At 36.7% G+C, this 14,214-nt stretch overlaps 1 pseudogene; it reads right to left on the bottom strand.

The window, feature by feature from the left end:
• Positions 1-718: 718 nt before the first annotated feature.
• On the bottom strand, positions 719-2,159 carry LOC122482551 (annotated as a pseudogene).
• Positions 2,160-14,214: the final 12,055 nt, after the last annotated feature.

The following is a 14,214-nucleotide window of genomic DNA, read 5'->3' as shown; positions in this document are numbered from 1 at the left end:
TGATGTATATAACTTACCCTCGAGTGGTTCAGAAAAAAATACTGTGTGTGTGTGTATATACACACACAAATATATGTTATATATACACACACATATGTATTATGTAAATATACATGTAAACATATGGTTAGATAAATACCAAATAATAGATCAAATGGGGGGACATTTTAACAACGGGTGAATTTGGGTAAAGGATAGATGGATAATCTTTGTACTATTTTAATTTTTGCAGCTTCATTTGAAATTATTTCTAAATTAAAAAATTTAGAAGAAAAACCTCAGGGCATCTGGGTGGCTTAGTTGGTTAAGCACCCAACTTCAACTCAGGTCATGATCTTGTGGCTCATGAGTTCAAGTCCTGCGTCGGGCTCTGTGCTGACAGCTCAGAGCCTGGAGCCTGCTTCAGATTCTTTGTTTTCCTCTCTCTGTGCCCCTCCCCGGCTTGCACTCTGTCTCTCTCTCTCAAAAATAAATAAACATTAAAAAAATAAAAAAAAAAAGAGAAACCTCAAGTGTATAAGAAATAGCCATTTATTTATTGTTTTTAAAATTCTAATTAAGAGATTCAAACCTCTCATTCTGTCAAGGTAGCAAGAAATTAAGTTTTCATCAGTATCAGGGGCCCCTCCTCTCACTCAGGCTTTATTGTATGGTACTGGGGAAACAGAGTCAATAGCTCTAGTTCATCAAAGTTTTTGCTAACATCTGTATTGTCCAGGGTCTTTTTTTTTTTAATTTCATTAAAAATTTTATTTTTAGAGCCCATCAATGGACAAATCCCAAACAGTAGCAATACAGAGTATTTAAGAACATTTTAATACTTCTTTCTACCCATCTTTGTTTTCCTTTCCACAAACAAACATACTGGATTAACGCAACAATACTCTTAACCCCAAGTTCAATGCCTGAGTACTTTCAATATCTATTTTGAACACATAATAAAGCAGAGGCAGTTGATTTTATTTCCATTCGGAGCTCAGCAATTACTTTAGCTTCACATTATTGTATCACAAATTATAAACAAATGGCCTACCAAAGCAGCTAAAATCATAAAATTATTATAAGCCAAGTCAATGGTATGTATAAAGTTAACATGAAACAACAACTAGACTAGCATACATTTGTTTTGGGTCCTACAAGAAATATGCCAAAATAACAAGCTTTAGTAAAAGATGAGGTCCTTGGGCAGAGGAGAAGGGGAAGTCATATCATCAAAAATTTTGAGGAAAAGTTAGGTAAAAGGAAACCAGCCTATAGTTTTAACCAAATGAAGGGAGAAAGGGGAGTACATTATCAGGGTTGATGACAATTTGGGAAAAGACATATAGCATTCCATCACAAACTTGTTCACTACCTCAAGAGCTCAGCATCAGGCTCTCCAGGCATTCTGTTATTCTCCCGCTGGGTTTCTTCACGTGAACATAAACGTACATTTATGCTAACAACAGAGTATTATACGGTATTTAATCTGATGGCAAACAATAGGAAAAAAAATTGTTAGGGCCAGACTGACTTCAGGCCATCTCAATACCCCTGAAAATAGGGGCAAAAAATGAATCATTAAGAAACAGTATTCAAAAAGTACTGTATTACCTAATGTGATTTATAAAACAAGCACAATTCAGTAATTGTCAATGGAAAAAGTCATAATATTTGAAAATTAGGAATGTTTTGATGCTGATTTTTTACCAAAATGGTACTCCAAACAGTTAAGTTGGAACAAATTCCAAACTCACACTTACTTGCATCACCTCAGTTTAATAATCCAATAAATGACAAGACAAACAATGAAAACAACATCATATAGCACAGCAACTTGTTTGGCTCCCTCTAGATAAAATCTTCAGTTTTCCCATAGTTTTACCTAGAAATCCAGTTATAGAATCAAACTGTGAATCCATTTCAGCTAATAATTTATTTTGATGTTTAACCTCATGGCCTATTTCGATGGAAAGAGACTTTATAGCAGTTACTTTGCTTCTCAGACTTTCAGTGAGTCTCTCATTTTCTTCACAGGCACTATACCCACTGTTAGCATAACCATAGTTCCCATATTTGCCTGGAGGTACTCCTTCACCCAGGCCTGCACGCCTCATCCTGCCAGAGTAGGGAAGGAAAAAAAGCAGAAGGAGGGGTGGGTAGAAAGGGGCCACGGTCCCCCGGACGGTGTCTTCAGAACCAGGGCCCAAAGAAACACCAGCTTCTTTCCCGGAAGCGCCATGACATCAGTCTGTATTGCCCAGGGTCTTAATGGTCTTCTGGAAGTCTGACAGCTTTCTCCTTGCAAAACATTCATAAGCTGTGGCCAGGAAACTTGGTTAAGACTATGAACCCGAAAGCCTCTATCTAGGTATACCATATAGCCATCACCTCTAAAATCTTGCCAATTCCTTAGACCTCAGGGACTCTCTTGCCTCACTCTCCTATCTTAAGACTTTAAATCTTGAGGAAATCTATCATTCTGCTGTGTGATTTCTCTGAAAAGAGAAGTATTGCTGCTCACAAAGATAGTTGATATAAACTCTACTGAAATCTGTATTAAAAAAAAAAAGTCAAGAAGCAATTTTCAACTTTTAGCCCTGTTGCATAAAACTCCAAGGGAATACAATAATAACAAAAAGTGATTATCTTTGTGTGAGGGGGAAGGATGCAGAGCACGCCTGAGATTCGGGTTAAGCAAGGCAAAGAACCTGGGGGGCAAAATCTAAGGAGGTGCTCCTTTTTCAGGTTTGTGGAAGTGCAGGATTGGTGCCAGAGAGTGAGTGCCTTAGTATATTTTTTTAAACAGCTTTATTGAGATATAATTCATATATTGAGATATAATTCATCTAAAGTGTACAATTACATGTTTTTTGTTATGTTCACTGATATGCACAAACATTACCACAGTCATTTTTAATACATTCTCATTATCTCGGAAAGAAACCTCATGCCCTTTAGCTATCAGCCTGCTATTGCCTAATCTCCCACTCCAGGCCTAAGCAACCACTAATCTGCTTTATATATTTGTAGATTTCCCTGTCCCGAACATTTCATGCAAAACGAATCATATAATGTGTGGTCTTTGTGACTGACTTTTTTCACTTAGCATAATGTTTTGAAAGTTCATACATGTTGCAACATGTATGAGTATTTAATTTCTTTTTACAGTTGAATAGTATTCCAGGGTATGGGTATACTACATTTTGTTGACCTATTTGTCCATTGATGACATTTGGGTTGTTTCTGTCTTTTGGCTGTTATGAGTAATGCTGCTACAAAATTCATGTACAGTTATGTGTAGACTATGTTTTCATTTCTCTTTGGTATATACCTATGAGTGGATTGGCTGGATCATGTGGTAACTTATGTTTAATCATTTGAGGAACAGCCAGGCTGTTTTCCAAAGCGGCGACACCATTTACATTCCCAACAGCAGTGTATGAGGGTTTTACCACAGATTTTTCCAACACTTCTTATTATCCCACTTTTTGATTCTAGCCATTTTAGTGACTGAAGTTGTATTTCATTGTGGTTTTTATTTGCATTTCCCTGATGACTAGTGATGTTGAACATCTTTTCATATGCTTAAGGCCATTTGTATATCGTCCTTGGAGAATTATTTATTCACATCTTTTGCCCTTTTTTTAAATTGTTTTTTTTTATTGAGTTGTAAGATTTATTTATATTTCTGGATATAAGTTCCTGATACAAATCAGATAAATGATTTGCAAATACTTCCTTTCATTCTGTGGGTTGTCTTTTCACATTCTTTTATATTACTGAAGTATGGATGACATACAGTGTTATGTTAGTTTCAAGTGTACAACATAGTGATTTGACAGTTTTATACATTACTCAGTGCTCACCACAACAAATGTAGTCACCACCTGTCACCATACAATATTATTGACAGTATTCCCTATGCTGTGATTTTTGTCTTTATAACTTATTTTATAACTGAAAGTTTGAACCTCTTAATCCCCCTTTGCCTATTTCACCCATCCCTCCCATCCTCTGTCTTTTCACAATCTTGATGGTGTTATCTGAAGCACAAAAGTTTTTAGTTTTGAGGAAGTCTGATTTATCTTTTTTTTTTTTTCTGTTGTTTATATCTAAGAATTCTTTGCAAATTCTAAAGTCATGGAGACTTACCCTTTGTTGTCTACTAAGACTTTTATTTTTCTAGCTCTTATGTTAGATTCTTGATCTATTTTGAATTGCTTTTTTATATGGTGTGAGGAAGGGATCTAAACTCATCTGTAAGTGGCCATCTGAGCTCCATTTGTTGAAAAGACTACTCTTTGCCTACTGGATGGCTTTGGCATTCTTGTAGAAGATTAGTTGACTATGGACATATGGATTTATTTCTTGACTCTCAATATATTCCATTGGTCTATATGTCTATCCTTGTGCTAGTACCACAATGTCTAGATTACTGTTACTTTGTAGTAAGTTTTGAAATCGGGAAGTGTGAGTCCTACTTTGTTCTTCTTTTTCAAGGTTGTTTTGACTATTCTAACTCCCTCACAATTCTAAGTAAATATTACAGTCAGCTTGTTAGTTTCTACAAAGAATTCAGCTGGGGATTCTGATTGGTTACATTGAATCTATAGAGCAGATTGGGGAGTATCACTGTCTTAACAATGTTAAGTCTTCCAATCCATGAACATGGGATGTTTTCTATTGTAGATCTTCTTTAATGTCTTTCAACAATATTTTATGGTTTACAGAATGTAAGTTTTGCACTTTTTTGTTAAATTTATTCCTAAGTATTTTATTCTTTTTGATGTCATTGTAAATGGAATTGTTTTCTTAATTTCATTTTTGGATAGTTCATTGCAAGTATATATAAATACAATTGGTTTTTGTACATTGATTACATCCTGAAACATCACTGAATTCATTTATTAGTTCTGATATTTTTTTATGCAATTTCTTAGAATTTTCTGTATGCAAGATCATGTCATCTGTGAATAGTTTTACTTTTTCCTTTATAATCTGGATGCCTTTTGTTTCTTTTCCTTGCCTGTTTGCCCTGGCTAGACCCTCCAGTACAATGTTGAATTGAAGTGGCAAGAGTGGGCATCCTTGTCTTGTTCCTGACCTTAGGGGAAAGCATTTAGTCTTTCACTACTACTTGTATTGTTATCTGTGGGTTTTTAGTAGATGCTTTTAATCATGTTGGTGGAATTCTCTTCTGTTTCTAGTTGAGTGTTTTTATCATGAGAGAGGGTTGAATTTTGTCACTTGCTTTTCTTAAAAAAAAAAGTTTGTCTACTTATTTATTTATTTAGAGCAAGTGGGGGAAGGGCAGAGAAAGAGGGAGAGAGAGAATCCCAAGAAGGCTCTGCACTGTCAGCGCAGAGCCCAACACAGGGCTCGAACTCATGAACCTTGAGATCATGACCTGAGCCAAAATCAAGAGTAAGATGCTTAACTGACTGAGCCACCCAGGTGCCCCCAAATGCTTTTCTGTATCTATTAAGATGTACATGAAAATTGTGTCTTTTATTATGTTGATTACATTATTACAATTGTTACATTAATTGATTTTTTAGAAGTTAGACCAAACTTGCCTTCTACTTGTTCATGGTATATCATTGTCTTTATATGTTGCTGCATTTGTTTTGCTAGTATTTTGCTGAGGATTAATCTGTCCATATTCATAATAGATACAGTCTGTATTTTTCTTGTGATATATTTTTCTGGTTTTAGTATCAGAGTAATACTGGCCTCATAAAATGAGTGCTCCCTTCTAACTTTTGGAAAAGTTTGTATAGAATTGGCATAAAATTTCCTTTAATTTTTAATAGAGAATTCAGTGGTAAAATCATTTGGGTCTTGGCTTTTGGGTAGTTTGGGGTAGTTTTCTGATTATTAATGCAATCTCTTCACATTTTGTAGGTCTATTCACTCGTCTTTCTTCTTGAGTTTCATTAGTCTGTTTCTTTGTAGGAATTTGTCCCTTTCATCAAGGTTTTCTAATTTGTTGGCATACAGTTGTTTATGGTATTTCTTTTTAATCCTTTTTTCCCCCATAAGGTCAGTAATAATGTCTCCTCCTTTATTTGATTCTAGTAATTTGACTCTTGGGGGGAGGTGGTTAGTCTAGCTATAGGTCAATTTTAGTTTCTCTTTTCAAAGAACTAACTTTTAGGGTCATTGATTTTCTCTATTGCTTTTCTATTCTTTATTTCATTAATTTCCACTCTAATCTATATTATTTCTCTTCTTCCGGTTTCCTAATTTTCTTTTTATCAGAATCTAATTTACTAAACTGAGCCTTAGGTTTTTTGTGTGTTCATGTATTCCAATAAAACTTTATTTTACAAAAGCAGGTGGCAGGCCATGTTTGACCTGTGGGCCACAGTTTGCCCATCCATGATCTAGAGTAATGGTTCCCAACCTTGGATGCATACCATTTTATGGAACTGATTCCTGGACCTCACTCCCTGAGATTATGACTCAACTGATCTGGATTGGAGCATAGGGTGTTTTTTTCTTTGCTTGTTTGTTTTTTAAGCTTTCTCGGGTGTTTCCCATGTGCAGCCAAGTCTGAGAGCCCTCTTTTCAGAACAGTGATTTGACCTTGGGTTTTTTGTTTGTTTGTTCTTGGCTTAAAACAACAGAAATTTAATATCTCAGAGTTTGAGGCCAAAAGTCCAAGTTGAAGTGTCAGTAGGGCCTTGCTCCCTCTGAAGGCTCTAATGGAGAATCCTTCCTTGCCACTTTCAGCTTCTGATGGCTGTAATTGTTCCTTAGTTTGTGGCTACATAACTCCAATCTCTGCCTCTGTCTTCACACGGCCTCTCCTCCTCCAACTCAAGAACAGCAAATGAGGGGCTCCTGGGTGGCTGAGTTGGTTGAGCATCCAACTTGGGCTCAGGTCATGATCTTGCAGTCTGTGAGTTTGAGTCCTGTGTCAGGCTCTGTGCTGAGAGCTCAGAGCCTAGAGCCTGTTTTGGATTCTGTGTCTCCCTCTCTCTCTCCCTCTCCCCCGCTCATGCTCTGTCTCTTAATGTCTCAAAAATAAAGATAAACATTAAAAAAAAATTAAAAAAGAGAACAGGAAATGAACAGATGCATAGGGCAAAGTGTGGGGGCATGGGGTGGCATGGAGTTTTGATGTCCTCAGGTCATGCCACCCTCCTAGTATCTGGATGTGTTCACCAACCCAGAAGTTCCATCTTTGAAGTTTTGATTTCAGTTATTATATTTTATATATGTATTAAATTCTTTTAGATTCTTTTACAAATTTTATAAAAGTGCTATAGCACTTTTTATGGTCTCCTGTTCTCTATAGAGATCTTCTCTTTATTTAGTGAAAGAACTGGTAGACTGTAGTCAGTTTTCTAACAGTGTTTCATTTCCTGATGAAATACAAGATCCATCTTCTATTATAATATGCAGATAGTATAGTATATTATGGATGAAGGGGTATTGAAACTATTGAGGTTAGCTCTGGGCTCCAGGAGAGAAATTATGATTTTATGATGATGTGATATCCTCAGCCTGATATATCCTGGAAATTTCTAGGAATTAAAGAAAATTAAACATTCCAGACTCAAAGCAACAGGAAAACATAACCCCATATTATGTGGCAAAGGGAAGACTAAAAGGTATTATTTTTGTGGATTTCATTGTTTAAAAAAGTCTATATAAATCACAAGCTGGAACAAGTAATACATACACACACTCATATTTTCCTGCCCACCCTCTAGTTAGGGATATCAGTGAAGAGTGAAATGGCTAAAAGTATGTATCAGTTATGATTGCATTCAGCTACATGTATTGAAAACCAAACTAGAGTGACTTAACCAAAGAGAGGTATTTTTGTTTTCCAAATAACAAGAAGTCCCAAGGAAGGCAATCCAAGTGCAGCAAGTCAAAGACATTATTAATGACCAGTCTCCTTTTTATCTTCCTGCTCTGTCATCCTAAATGTGTGGTGCTCAGCCTCACAGTCAAAAGATGACTACTGACTTCTGGTTTCTAGTCAGGCATGTAGGGATTTGGAAGATGCCATTGCATCCTAACCATAAGTAAACAGCTGAACAAACTGAAAAATCAGTAGCTTTCCTGGATCCATCAGAGAAGTGATGTCACAGTGCAAGCTGCTGCCCCCAAACTGGAGACACAGGCCTATATGAAGAATCACAATTTACTGTAATGGAAATCCCCAAGCAGAAACCTCAGGAACCAGTGCAAGGGTTGGAAAACCTAAACTACAATTGATGAATTACGGGAGGCTCAATGTAGCCAAGTCTGAGAATCAAAAACTCCAAGGAGACCAGTCATATGGGGGTATATACTTTTGTCAGTTTTACCTCCAGGAGGTTGACCAGGTTTTCATAGTGAATATTGGAGAAAAATCCCTCATACTTCTGGCAGGCCAAGGGAGGAAGAGACCATTTTGAATACACCAGAGAATCTGCTCTTAACAAGACCTGCCTCAGGAGAAACTGTTTAACCAGAGGCTAACCTGCTGGATTTTTATCAGAGCTTAACTGACCTGGGGGGAGGGAAATACCCAACCCACACGCACTCGAACTATCCTGTCCCTTAAGGGTTGGGGGAAGACTGAAAGGTACTTGTGAAGTTTACAACCCAGAGTCACAGGCTCCTTAAGAGACTGATACTAATCATCGGACTACAGAATACTTCTACTCTCCCTTCACCTTACCATGTTACAAAAGACCCACTTATAAACAGTTTTTTTTACCCAGTACATCATATGCAAATATCAATAAGAATTATTAGACATATTAAGTGGCAAAAAACATCTTAGAGAGAGAAATCATCAGAACCAGACTCAGATACAGCAGGGATATTGGAATCATCAGATGAGAAATTTAAAACAACTGTTGTTAATATGCTAAGGGCTCTAATGAATAAAGGAGACAGCATGCAAGAACAGATGGGTAATATAAGCATAGAGGTGGTAATTGTAAGAAAAAATCAGAAAAATGCTAGAGATCAAAAACATGTAGCAGAAATGAAGAGTGCCTTTGATGGACTTCTTTCCTCAACTGGACACAGCGGAGGAAAGAATTTCTGAGCTTGAGGATATCTCAATAGAAACTCCCCAAAATGAAAAGCAAAGAGAAAAGAGGCTGACAAAAACAGGATATCCAAGCACTATGGGGCAACTACAAAAGGTATGACATACTATTCATAATGGGAATATTAGAAAGAGAAGAAAGAGAAAGATACAGGAGAAATATTTAAAGCGATAAAGAAGGAGAATTCCCCCAAATTAATGTGAGACACCAAATCACAGATCCAGGAAGCTCAGAGAACACCAAGCAGGATGAATGCCCAAAAAACACTGTATTTAGGGATATCATATCCAGATTGTTGAAAATATAAGATGAAGAAAAAATCCTGAAGGAACCCAGAATTATAAAAACAGCTTACCTATATATGAGCAAAGATACAAATAACATCAGCTTCTTCTCAAAAAACTATGCAGGGGGCGCCTGGGTGGCGCAGTCGGTTAAGCGTCCGACTTCAGCCAGGTCACAATCTCGCGGTCCGTGAGTTCGAGCCCCGCGTCGGGCTCTGGGCTGATGGCTCAGAGCCTGGAGCCTGTTTCCGATTCTGTGTCTCCCTCTCCCTCTGCCCCTCCCCCATTCATGCTCTGTCTCTCTCTGTCCCAAAAATAAATAAACGTTGAAAAAAAAAATTAAAAAAAAAAAATTAAAAAAAAAAAAAACTTTGCAGAAGAAGAGAGTGGAGTAAAATATTTAAAGTGTTGACAGGAAAAAAACCCTGGAATTATGTTCTTTGCAGGCAAATCTTTAAAAAGTGAAGAAGAAGAAATAAAGACTTTCTCAGACAAGCAAAAACTAAAGGAATTGTTGCCAGTAGACCTGCCTTGCAGGAAATGTTAAACGTTCTTTAGAGAGAAGGAAAATGATACAGGTCAGAAAGTCGTACAAAAAAGAAAAAAAAAAGCATTGGTGAAAGTAAAAGTGAAAGTAAAATGAAAACATTTACTTTTCAAAAAAAGGTTTAATTTTCATATTGTTTTTTTTAAGTGTTTATTTATTTTTGAGAGAAAGAGAAACAGAGCACGGGTGTGGGGGGGCGGGGATAGAGAGAGAGGGAGACACAGAATCCAAAGCAGGCTTCAGGCTCTGAGCTGTTAGCACAAAGCCCAACTTGGGGCTTGAACTCACAAGCCGTGAGATCATGACCTGAGTCAAAGTCCGACACTTAACCAACTGAGCTATCCAGACACCCCTAATTTTCATATTAATTGATCTAACAGAAAACAGTTTGTTCAAAACAGTAACAGCAGCAAAGTATTTGACTATATATATTTATGTATATAAATGAAATAAATAATAGCAATGATACAATGAAAGGGAGGGAAGAATTATTTTGTTATAAGGTATTCACACTACCCGTGAAGCAGTGTAGGATTATTTGAAAGTGGACTTAGATTAATTGAAAATTATAGGGCAAATACTAGAAAAAGTAAAAAAAAAGTGTGTATATATATATATATACATATGTATGTATATATATATATATATATATATATATGAATGACATGCTGAGACAGAGAAAATGGAATTGTGTAATATGCTCAATTAAAATGACAGAAGGCAGAAAAAGAGTGGACAAGAACAAGGGCAACAAATAGAAAACAGTAACAAATATGTTAGAAATTAATCCAACGATAAATATAATGACTTTAAATGTCAATGGTCCAATACAACACTTAAACGATTGAGATTTTCAGAGTGGATCAAAAACAATACCCAACTATATGATATTTACAAGAAGCCCACTTTAAATATAAAGACACATGTAGATTAAAAGTAAGTGAGTAAATGGATGGAGAAAGCTATACCATGCTAACCCTAATTAAAAGAAAGAAATAACGATATTACTTTCAGACGGAACAGACTTCAGAACAAGGAAAGTTATCAGATTGAAGAAGTACATTACATAATGATCAAGGGATTAATTCTTCAAAAAGACATAACAATTCTTAATGTGTATACATCTAACAACAGACTGCCAAAATATGTAAGGCAAAAACTGATAGAACTGCAAGGAAAAATAAATGAATTCACTATTATATTTGGAGATTTCAGCGCCCTTCTATCAGAACTGGATATATTCAGTGGGCAGAAAATCAGTAAAGACATAATTGAACTCAACAGTACCATCAGTCAACTGGATATAATGGACTCTCACAGACTTCTTCATCCAACAGCAGAATACACATTCTTCTCAAGCACATATGGAACATTCACCAAGATAGACCACATTCTGGCCATGAAACATACTTTAACACATTTGAAGGAATGTCTGCTCTCAGACCACAATGGAATTAAACTAGATATCAACAACAGAAAGACAATTGGAAAACTCCCAAATATTTGGAGATTAAACAACATTCTTCCTTATAGCACATGGGTCAAAGAAGAAATCTCAAGGTAAGTGTAAAAATGTCTTGAACCGTGGGGTGTCTGGGTGGCTCAGTCAGTTAAGCCCCTGACTTCAGCTCAGGTCATGATCTCACAGCTTGTGAGTTTGAGCCCTGCATCAGGCTCTGTGCTGATAGCTCAGAGCCTGGAGCCTGCTTCCAATTCTGTGTCTTCCTTTCTCTCTGCTCCTCTCCCGCTTGTGCTCTGTCTCTCTCTTTCAAAAATAAATAAACATTAAAAATTTTTTTAAAATGTTTTGAACTAAATGAAAATACAAGTTATCAAAATTTGTGGGATACAGTGAAAGCAGCCTTTAGAAAGAATTTTATAGGATTGAATGCATATATTAGAAAAGAAGAAAATCTAAAATCAGTAATCTAAACTTTAATTTTAGGAAACTAGAAAAAGAAGAGCAAATTAAATCTAAAGGAAACAGAAGAAAATAAATTAAAAAATTAGAACAGGAATCAAGAATATTTAAAACAGGAAATCAACAGAGAAAAATCAACAAATCCAAAAGCTGGCTCTTTGAAAAGATCCATAGAATTTAAAAACTGCTAGCCAGGCTAAGTAAGAAGAAGGGAGAGAGAGAGACAGGACAGAAATTGCTAATATCAGAAATGAAAGAGAGGATATCACTATAGATTCTATGGACATTAAAAGGATAATAAATAGGGGTACCTGACTGGCTCAGTCAGTAGAACATGTGACTCTTAATCTTGGGGTCATGAGTTTAAGCCCTACATTGGGGGTAGAGTTTACTTTTTAAAACAAGGATAATAGGGTGGCACGCCTGGGTGGCTCAGTCAGTTGAGTATGCGACTTCAGCTCAGGTCATGATCTCGCGGTTCACGAGTTTGAGCCCCATGTTGGACTCTGTGCTGACAGCTCAGAGCCTGCAGCCTGCTTCAGATTCTGTGTCTCCCTCTCTCTCTGTTCCTCCCTGCTTGCACTTTGTCTCTCTCTCTCTCAAAAATAAATAAAAATATTAAAAAAAATTTAAAGGATAATAGTACTATGAACAATTCTAAGCCCATAAATTTGATGATAACTTATGTGAAATGGACCAATTCCTTGAAAGATAAGATCTGCTGAAATTCACACAAGAAGGTATACACAATCTGTGTCTGTTAAGGAAATTAAAATTACAACAGTAATTAATAACTTTCTAAAATAGGGGTGCCTGGGTAGCTGTCAGTTGAGCATCTGACTCTTGATTTTGGCTCAGATGATCCCAGGGTTGTGGGATCGAGCCCCCACGTTGGGCTCCATGCTGACCATGGAGCCTGCCTAGGATTCTCTCTGTCTCCCTCTACCCCTCTCCCCTGTGTGCTCTCTCTCTCTCTAAAATAATAAATAAATAAATAAATAAATAAATAAATAAATAGTTAAAAAATTAACTTAAAATTTTTTTTTAATGTTTATTTTTGAGAGAGAGAGACAGAGACAGAGCATGAGCAGAGGAGGGGCAGAGGGAGAGGGAGACACAGAATCTGAAGCAGCCTCCAGGCTCTGAGCTATCAGCACAGGGCCTGATGCAGGGCTCAAACTCACAAACTGTGAGATCGTGACCTGAGCTGAATTTGGACGTTTAACTGACTGAGCCACCCAGGCGCCCCTAAAAATATATAACTTTCTAATACAGAAAGCACCAGGCCCAAATGGGTTCACTGGTGAGTTCTCTCAGACATTTGAGGAAGAAATTATACCAATTCTCTACAATCTCTTTCAGAAGATAGAAACGGGACTATTTCCTAACTCATTCTGTGAGGCCAGCATTACCCTATTACCAAAACCAGACAAAGACATTAAGAGAAGAAAACTGTAGACCAATATCTCTCATGAACATAGATATGAAAATCTTCAACAAAATATTAGCAAATCACATCTAACAATGTGTAAAAAAATTACATACCATGCCACCATAACCAAATGAGATTTATCCCAGGTATGCAAAGCTGGTTCAAAGTTCATTTGATGTAATCCATCTCATCAAACAGGAAAAAGAAGAAAGATCACATGATTATATCAATAGATGAAGGAAGAACATTGCACAAAACCCAACACCAATTTATAATAAAAACTCAGTAAACTAGCAATAGGAGTGAACTTCTCAGTTTGGTAATATCTACAGAAACCTATAGCTAACATCATACTTAATGGTGAGAAACTTGAATCTTACCACCTAACATGAGGAACAAGGCAAGGATGTCTCCTTTCACCACTCTTTTTCAACATCATACTGGAAATCATAGCTAATGCAATAACATAAGAAAATAAAATAAAAGACATACTGATAAGTAAGGAAGAAATAAAACTGTCTTTGATTGCAGATGACATGAATGTCTATGTAGAAAATCCAAGAGAATTGAGAAAAAAACCTCCTACAATGAATAAGCAATTATAGCAAGGCTCCAGGATATAAGGCTACTATACAAAACTCAATCATTTTCCTATATACCTGCAATGAATAAATGGAATTTGAGGTTAAAAACACAGAGGTTTTGGGCAGCTTTCTGCTCATAACTAATTGTCCAAATGAGATACATACCTAACCAATCCCTGGCAAGGAGAATGAGACCACACGAGTGCCTTAGATCAGTCCTAATTCCTTCCTGCGGTGAGCTGGAGCTAGAGAGCGTTGGGCAGGAAGATGGGATCTAATCAAAAGTGGAGCTCTGCCAGCATGAGAATAGGAAGAATTGGCACATGGAGACGCTACAACAATATCTGCTAAAGACAGGGAGCGATAGAAAAAAAGAGAGAGAGAGAGACAGAGAAAGGGAGA

Source organism: Prionailurus bengalensis, chromosome D1 (genome assembly GCF_016509475.1).
Source record: "Prionailurus bengalensis isolate Pbe53 chromosome D1, Fcat_Pben_1.1_paternal_pri, whole genome shotgun sequence".
Taxonomy (NCBI): domain Eukaryota; kingdom Metazoa; phylum Chordata; class Mammalia; order Carnivora; family Felidae; genus Prionailurus; species Prionailurus bengalensis.
This window is presented reverse-complemented; position numbering and strand designations above follow the sequence as displayed.